Source organism: Callospermophilus lateralis, unplaced genomic scaffold (assembly GCF_048772815.1).
Source record: "Callospermophilus lateralis isolate mCalLat2 unplaced genomic scaffold, mCalLat2.hap1 Scaffold_72, whole genome shotgun sequence".
Classification (NCBI taxonomy): Eukaryota; Metazoa; Chordata; class Mammalia; order Rodentia; family Sciuridae; genus Callospermophilus; species Callospermophilus lateralis.
In genome coordinates, this window is record NW_027515276.1 from 4,788,565 (window position 1) to 4,796,528 (window position 7,964).

Consider the following 7,964-nt stretch of genomic DNA (forward strand, 5'->3'; position numbering starts at 1 on the left):
AGCGGCAGAATGCTTGCTTGGACCAAGCAAAAGCAAAAGCACCTTTGTAAAACATCTTGCCTTTGAAAACGCCAACCCGGCATGTCAGGATGTTTTTTGATCACATAAAGATAAAGGGGAACTTTCTGATTTTATTAGACCCTGTGCAGTGGTGGGTGCAGCCTATGCCATTGGTCTCGCCCTAGGTGCCGCCTTTACCAAGGCCTTTAACAATTCTGGCTCACGTACTTGCTTTACTTGTAAACAACCTGGCCATTTTGCATGTGAGTGTATGACAGGCAAACAAAGCCTAGGAATAGCATCTCGGCAATCCCGGGCTTAACCGCCCCCAGCTACCCTTTGCCCTAGATGTGGTAAAGGTCGTCACTGGGCCAGTCAGTGTAGATCTAAGACAAATGCCCTCAGACAGCCTATTTCTCGACGCTTCTCAGGAAACTCCCTGCGGGGCCAGCCCCTGGCCCGACCTCCCCCAGGACAAACCCAGGGGCAATAAGGTTTGTTCCCTCCCAAACTCCCAACCTACCTCAAAATCCTTCTCCACAATTTCCTCCCTCCAAGGAGCCACCCCAGGCAGCACAGGATTGTACCTCTGTGCCACCACCGATACAATATTAGACTCAATGCAAGGGCGCCAGATACTACCTACTGGAATTATGGGTCCCCCTCCATCTCATACGTGTTCCTTTATTCTTGGAAGAGCCTCTCCTACCTTACAAGGTGTTCATGTCTTCCCTGACATTATTGATAATGATTTTACTGGAGAAATAAAAATACTGGCCACAGCTATTAATGGAGTTGCGACCATCCCAGCAGGAACAAGACTTACACAATTAATACTCCTTCCCTTAGATTAAGGAGGCACTTCCACCGCCCAAACCCTACCCTGGGGGACTGACTCCTTGGGCTCCTCTGATGTGTATTGGGTTCAGCCCATTTCTCATAATAGACCAACCCTTACCTTACTTATTGAAGAAAAGGAATTCCAAGTAATTCTTGATATTGTAGCTGATGCCACAATTATTTCTCAAAAATACTGGCCATCAGGTTGGCCCCTCACCCCATTCTTGACTGACCTTAAAGGGATTGGAGAGTCAAAAAATCCTCTGGTCACCTTTAGGGCTCTCAGCTGGACTGATAAAGAGGGTAATAAGGGAACTGTCACTCCTTTCGTTGTTCCTGACCTCCCTGTTAACCTATGGGGCCGAGATATTATGAATCAAATGGAAGTTATTCTTGCCAGTCCAAATTCCATGGTGACTCATCAAATGCTTCATATGAATTTTGTCCCAGGTACAGGCCTAGGGAGACTGAGACAAGGACTGGTTGAGCCTATACAACCCATACAAAAACAAATACATATGGATTTGGGTATTTGGATTTTTAGTGTCGGTCCCTGATCCTCCTGTACCCCATGCAGATAAAATTATTTGGGAGACTCAGACTCCTGTGTGGGTGGATAAGTGGCCCCTTACCCAAGAAAAATTGTAGGCTCTCTCCATGTTAGTGCAGGAATAGCTGGCAGCCGGCCATGTAGAGCTCTCAACCTCACCATGGAATACTCTTATTTTGTTAGCAAGAAAAAATCAGTCAAGTGTTGCCTTTTACAGGATTTGCGTGCCATTAATAAAGTTATGTGCCCAATGGGAGCACTACAGCCATGCATTCCCACACCAGTGGCTATTCCCCAAAACTATTATAAAATAGTTATTGACTTAAAAGATTGCTTTTTTTCCATTTCTTTACATCATAGGGATAGACCCTGTTTTTCCTTTAGTCTCCCTCACATTAATTTCCAGGGCCCTATGCAGACATTTCGATGGAAGGTTCTTCCACAAGGTATGGCCAACAGCCCCAGTCATTGCCAAAAATACGTTGCTCAAGCAGTAGATTCTGTGAGAGAGCAATGGCCACAAATTTATATTTTACATTATATGGATGAATTGTTAATTGCTGCACATAATACCCATGACCTTAATAGTTGTTACTTGGACCTTTGCAAAACCCTCACTACCTTGGTACTACAGATAGCTCCTGATAAGGTTCAAACACAGGACCCTTATACCTATTTGTGTCGTAAACTTCAAGATAATCAGATCCAGATTCTTAAAATACAACTATGTGTGGACCATCTTCACACCCTTAATGATTTTCAAAAATTACTGGGGGATATTCAATGGCTAAGAACATATTTAAAATTATCCACTTGTGTACTTTTGCCTCTTAATGATATTTTGAGAGGTGATTCCCACTCCTCCTCCCCTCGAAAGCTTACTCCCAAGGCATGACAGGCATTAAACCAAGTCATAGAAGCCATTGTCCAAAAGTTTGTTACACAAATTTCTTATAACCTTCCTCTGGTTCTGGTTATTTTACACACTCCTCATACACCCACAGGAATATTTTGGCAGTGAGATCCACATTTTAAAAATAAAGGCTGCCCCTTGCTTTGAGTCTATTTACCCACCACATCCTCCAAGGTTATTATGGTTTATCCTGCTCAGGTAGCTTCTATTATTATAAAAAGTCGCTTGCTTTCTCGACAACATTTTGGCAAAGACCCTGATAATATTTTAAGGAACAAACCCATTTTTACTACACACAGGGGATGAATGGTGTATTTCCCTATCAGGCTTTGTGGGCACAATTGATAACCACCTCCCCAGTGGCTCCTTTTACATTTTTCCCAATTACATCCATTTATTTTTCCCAAAATTACTCAAAATGCTCCCATTCCTCAAGCCCTTACTGTCTTTACAGATGGTTCCAGTAATAGCCGTGTGGTCTTTGTTGTCAGTAACAAGCCTACCACCTATGATACTGTCTATAGGTCAGCACAGCTTGTGAAATTGTTTGCCATAACACAAGTTTTTATAACATTTTTTGATAAGCCTGTTAATATTTATACAGACAGTGCCTACATTGCTCATTCTGTTCCCCTGCTGGAGATTTCACCCGCCATTAAGGCTTCTTCCAATGCGGCCTTTCTGTTTCACCAGCTTCAGCAGCTAATTCAGGCCAGAACACACCCATTTTTCTTAGGACACATGAGGGCACATTTTGATCTTCCCGGCCCTCTAACAAAAGTTATGCCCAAGCTGATGCATCAACTCATTCCATCTTTTCAATTTTTGTTGGCTCCATTCAAAAGGCCACGGAGTTACACAATCTTCACCATCTAAATTCCCAGAGCCTTTGATTACTTTGTAAAATTACCAGGCAACAGGCATGAGAAATAGTAAAAGCATGCCTTGGTTGTGCTGTCTCCCTCCCCATTCAACAATTGGGAGTTAATCCCCGGGGATTACTGCCCAATCAGGTTTGGCAAATGGATGTTACTCATTTTCCTGAATTTGAAAAAAAAAAAAACAAATATATACACGTTTCTATACATACCTTCAGCAGCTTTATTTTCGCATTTCCACATTCCGGAGAGGCTACCAAAGATGTCCTTTCTCATCTTGTTTCACCCTTTTCTGTAATGAGTAAACCAAAACATATTAAAACGGAAAACGGTCCTGCACATACCAGTGCCAAGTTTAAACAGTTCTGTGCTACCTTGCAAATATGTCATACTACTGCAATTCCATACAACCGTCAGGGCCAAGGCATTGTGGAACGTGCCCACCTTACCTTAAAGACTTGGCTAATCCGCCTTAAGGTTTATGCCCTTGTATTTACCACTCCCAGGGATCGCCTTAACTATGAATTATTTGCCCTTTATTTTCTTACCCTAGAGATTGAAGGCCAGTAATATTCTGGACACAAAAGGCAAAGGTCACACTTATGATTGTACCAATGTAAATGTCGGGCAAGCGTCGGAGGAAGAGACAACCAAGAGACTGTCTCATGAAACAACAAAGAGTTTATTGGGGGTCCAGCAGGCTGGGGCTCAGAGCTCACTTGAATATAGCAGAGAGTCCTGAGAATAGCTTAAACAGAGCTTATATACTTTCCTTGGAGAGGGCAGGGAAGGAAGTTATTTGATGGGTCAGGGTGAGTGGGTGGTTTGCGTGCAAATGGGTGTAGGAGTACATTCTGCAGTTTGGCAGTTGGAGACAGCACATTCTGGGAACAAGACTAGCAAACAGTTCTCAAGATTTCAACATTGTTTTGTTAAGCATACAGAAAAACAGGAAGTGACAAGTACATATTTTATTAACCTTTCATTCCCCACTTCTTCGTCTCCTTATGTTTAATCATAAAATTGATCATTGGGGATGTCACATTATATGTCTGCTAGTGGGGTATATTGTTATCTGATTACCATAAGTTTAACATGTCAAATTTGTGCCTAAAGAAAGAAAAGTACACGGTTGAGCAAACAGGGTCCTACAGTTAGCAATAATAGGAGGATTATTAATGGACCAGCCATTGCTGATAAAAAGCATAGTTAACCAGGTGGACTGTGTGAACCAAGACTCAAACCACCCTTTTTGGGCCTCTGTCTCTCGTTGATGCTCTTCAAGGCGTTTTCTTAATTTACTCATATATTCTTTTACAACTCCAGTATTGTTGGCATAAAAACAACATTTTTCCCTCAATGCAGCACAAAGGCCCACTTCTCTCATGAAGAGGAGGTCCAACCCTCGTCTGTTTTGTAAAACAACTTCAGAGAGAGATGTTAAAGACTCCTGTAAAGCCATGATTGAGTTTTTAATATCTTAAGTTTTGGTCTATTGCTGCTTCTAATTGGGTCATTTGTATGTCCCATCGACTAGGGCAGTGGTTCCTGTGCCCACCGCTGCAGGTACTATTATTCCTAATAGGATGGCTAAAATGAGGGATACAGGTTCCTGGCAGAACCGGGTTGTATGCCCCTCTATTTGATCTTTAAATGAAACTGCGTCATGATAGAGCACTCTGGGAAACATCTGCACCACTACATAGTTAATCACATCTGTTGACCATTTAATGAAAACATAAACAATGTTTAAGTATATAGAATCTTTCTGTTCTAGGGACAGACAAGGAAAGGCACCTACAAGAGCACCGAAGCTAGGAAAACAGTCCTATTTGGTTGCAACCGGATTTAGAGGGCATTGCTTTGTTGTAATCAATTAATCCCCTGAACCCCAAGTTTATGTAGTTTCAGAATTTTGTACCCAACATGTAAGGGAAGAGGCTCAGAAGTTCATAGTCTGCAGATGTTCACTAAAAGCAGGTTTTGTTACTGTTATTTTTCCTCCGTTCTGGGCAAGTTAAATTTTTAAGGACACATGGGAGGGGGAGAGCTTATTTCTTCTCTTTTTTTTTCTCCCTGCCAGCTCTTAACATGGAACCCAGTTGGTAACTTCTTTATCTAAGAAATGTAGCCATCTCTGTGAAGCCCCAGCTCAAGGCCAGAGGCCTTGTTCACATATTTTGTGAAAAACTAGTAAGGCGGTGTCTAGCTTAGGAGTACTGATTTTTCCAGCCAGTGGCCAAGTAGAACAGAGCAACACAAAAAGAATAAGTTTATCTACAATGAACTCTATTATAGGGACTCTTTTGCTGAAAGTCCTAAAATCCGCCATGGTGAAGACTTCTGGAGAAGGTCAGTTAAGACTTTTCTGTGGACCTGATACAGATGCGGAAGATGGAGAAGACGCGGCTGAGAGCAGCTCCTTGGGTCTGCAAATGAGGAAGGAGAGATGTAAAAGAGTAATGGGAAAGGGGTTTGGGATTTTCCGAGCTACAAAAACGTGAGCAGTAGAACACGTAGTGCAGAGGGGAATATGGGAGTGAGAATCCCAAAAAGGCTGTGAGGGACTTTAAATTCTTAGTAACCTGTTTTCAGTGTTGACAAAGCAACTTTAAAGGCCATTTTTATTACATCTTGGATAGGGGTCTGAGGGCTCTCCTCAGCTGGTTTGAGTTTTGGGTTAGCTGGTAAGAGGACCTGGTGCGACCCGTTGTGGGCACTGACAGGAGAAGAGAGGAGTGTCTGGGTGGAGGGGTAACTCAGTACCTGATACCTCAGCAAGGGGGCAATGGTCTGAGAACCGGTGGAGGTTTGGGTTTTTGATCTTGTAATTGCAGGGGAGAAATCAGGTTGCTGAGGTTGGAGTGACAGCAGAGAGTCTGGAGCAGAAGACTGAGGGAGAGAATCTGTTAGAGAAGCATAGTACAGGATGTGAGTGAAGGAGGAAAAAGGCCTCCCCATAGGGGAATTTCCTTCAACCCTTTTGAGCACTTGCCGAAGTTGAAAAAGTCATGCAGAATTTGAGGATCTAGAGACCCCTCTGGGGGCCATGGGTTTTGGTTGTCTAATTGGTAATATGTCCAATGCTGTGTACTGAATTTGATGAGGAGTTTGGGTTCCAGCAGGCAGCCCCTGTATGCTTACATCCCCATGACTTACAGAAGAAGTCGGCTTTTCCCCCAGACGGCCGTGGCTGTTTGTGGCTTTGGTAGTCAGCCTGGCAAACATACTAATCTAGGCTAGCCCACCTGCATCTGGCTCTCATGTCCCTACATTTATAATGTTTGTTTCCATTATCTATGGTACGGAAGAGATTTAATGGAATTTTAGTGGAATCCTCTTCATTAGAGCTGTCCCAATAGGAAAGACCAATACCCAGCTGACAAATGTCTGGGTGGAGGGATGGCCACAAGTTCCCTAAGGGGGCTGTATGCGAGATAGACCATACTTCTTCTCTAGGAGGATTTGTGATCAGCCATCGCTGCTGAACGGGCTGATGATGGTTAGGACTACTGGTGGTCAAGGGGAGAGTCTATAGCCTTATCCACATGGCAAACACACAATTTAAAAAGGTTACCAGTCTTTTCCAGTTTCCAGCCAGAGTCTGGACAGGGCGCAGGCTTGAGATGAGAGGCATGGATGCAGAAGTGACTCCATCTACCTTTACCACTGTAGGTGTTATAAGTAGCACCTGGTATGGTCCTTTCCAGCGGGGTTCCAGGGATGACACCTGATGTCGTCTTTAGTAGATGAAGTGTCTTACTTGATATCTATGTGGAGTCCCATTGTCCCAAAGTTGGTAGGCAGTGGCCAGCTGTTTCATCAAGTATCACTGAGTTCTTTCAAGAGCTTTAAATCTGTCAAGCAAGGGGGTTTGGAAGGGATCGTTAGGTCTTAGAGTTGGGGTTAGGTCCCTTACTGGAGGAGGGGCAACATAGAGAATTTCATAGGGGGTGAGGTTAGACATAGAAACAGAGGGAGTATTTCTTGCATGAAACAGTGCATAAGGCAGGAGCATTGTCCAATCTTTTATGCTGGTCTCTAAGCTTAATTTTCTTAAGGTCTCTTTAATGGTTCTATTTATTTTTTTACCTGGCCTGAGCTCTGTGGTCCATAAGCACAATGTAACTTCCAATAAATCCCCAGGGTCCTGGCAATCTCCTGACTTACCTGGGCCATGAATCCCGGTCCATTTTCAGACCCTATTACCTTCGAAAAATATCTTTCAGGATCACCTTGACCACAATTTGCGCCTTTTTTTTTTTTCTTTTTTCTTTTTTCTTTTTTTTTTCTTTTTGTGGGGAAGGCTTCAATCCATCCTGAAAATGTACCTACAAAGACTAGGAGATATTTAAGTCCATACCTTGGTGGCTTAATTTCAGTAAAGTCCAGTTCCCAATTCCCAGAATTGTCCTGGTCTGGTTCCTCGTAGGTGCTTTCCTGCAAGAAGCTTGGAAGGGAAAGCATTAACCAGTTGAGAGACCCGACCAGCTTTTGTTACCCATTCAGTTATTTCCTTTCTCTGTGAGTCGGTTAGTGGAAAACTCTGTTCTTGATTATTCAGGAATGACTGCAATTTATTTGAACCAAGGTGAGTGAGCCAGCAGTCCCAAGAAACTCTCTGAGTTGTCTGCTGTTAGATGCGGGTGGTATCTGCACAACCATTTGTTTTCTGGGCTCAGTGAGCCATCCTCTACCACCCCTAAGAGAATAGCCCAGGAAGATTACTTCATGATGCCAAATTTGGGGCTTTTGGGCAGAAGCTCTATACCTGAGTTGAGCA